Raw genomic sequence first — 1,072 nt, 5'->3', positions numbered from 1 at the left:
CCCGCCACCCCCGCCCAGCCCCCTTCCCCCCCGGAGCCTTCTCCTTTCCCTTCCCTGCCCGTCCCTGTCCCTGCGGCACAGCCGCCTGCCCCTCGCGGGGAGACCGAGCGCCAATGGTGATGAATAAAGTGTTGGGAAGGAGTTGCAGTGTGGCATGGTGGGGCATTGGTGACCCCTGAAAGGCCGGGTTGGGCAAAAGGAAGTTTGTTGAGTTTAAGTGATTTCGTGTACATCGCTCTAGAGGGAGGGGTTTTCTCCCAAAAGGAGTCGGTGGTTAAAACATGCTTTTAGAGTTTATATATTTAATTAGGAATTGGAAATGTGGTAAGGCAGAAAGGACAGAGGGGAACATTTGGTGCGTTGCTGCTTTCAGCACGTGAGAGATGATTTGAGTTTTTGAGAGAGGAGGAAGACGGTCTGGAAAAAATGTTTTCAAGACAAAAGAAAAAGCATTTTAACTCACTGGTGAGGGGGTATGGGTCTGCTCAGCAGTCTTTCTTCCACAACTGGAAAAGTTGGTTGCTGAGCCAGGTCAGCGCAGGTCGTATCTACCACTAAGCACAGGTTTGTTTCTTCGGCGGCAGCTGCCCCTGCCCGGAGCGTTTCTCCACGAGGGGACGGAGCCGTTCCTCGTTCCTCCCGCGGCCTCTCTGCCCCCACGCTCCCCGGGCTCTGGATGCGGGGGAGCCCATCTGCGGTGGATTGCTGGGACGGGAGCTGCAGAGAAAGGGAAAATGCGCTCCTCCTGGGTTCTCTTGCCTTGGTTGTCTCCCAGCAAACTTCACACCAAGAACACCCCAAAATTCTCCGTCCATCTGAAACCAATTTCTTTTTAACCTTTGCTTAAACAAAGTTAGGGCTGAAGAAGTATTTTGCTTTTTCTGGAGCAAAAGTAGAGCGAAAAGCTCCGCTTTTTTCTTTAAAACTCTCACTTGGGCTCCTTCGAACGGGTTGAAAAGCGGTGAGCGAGTCCCGGAGGACCCGGCGGCTAGAGCGCCCCCCGCGCCCCACCACCGAGGCGCGGCGCCGGGGCCTAGAGCGGCCGGCGCGGCGCGGGGGCCGCCGGAACCAT

General features: G+C 55.7%; 1 protein-coding gene across 1 annotated transcript in view; it reads left to right on the top strand.

Annotated features, from left to right (window-relative positions):
• The window catches only part of LOC104283140 (hepatocyte growth factor-regulated tyrosine kinase substrate-like), a 15,635-nt gene that overhangs the window by 10,933 nt on the left and 3,630 nt on the right, over positions 1 to 1,072 (top strand). The gene's annotated exons all lie outside the window — the stretch shown is intronic.

The sequence above is a fragment of the Charadrius vociferus genome, unplaced genomic scaffold (assembly GCF_000708025.1).
Source record: "Charadrius vociferus isolate BGI_N301 unplaced genomic scaffold, ASM70802v2 scaffold373, whole genome shotgun sequence".
Taxonomy (NCBI): domain Eukaryota; kingdom Metazoa; phylum Chordata; class Aves; order Charadriiformes; family Charadriidae; genus Charadrius; species Charadrius vociferus.
Note: the sequence above shows the minus strand (reverse complement) of the source record. Positions and strands in the feature narration are given on the sequence as shown.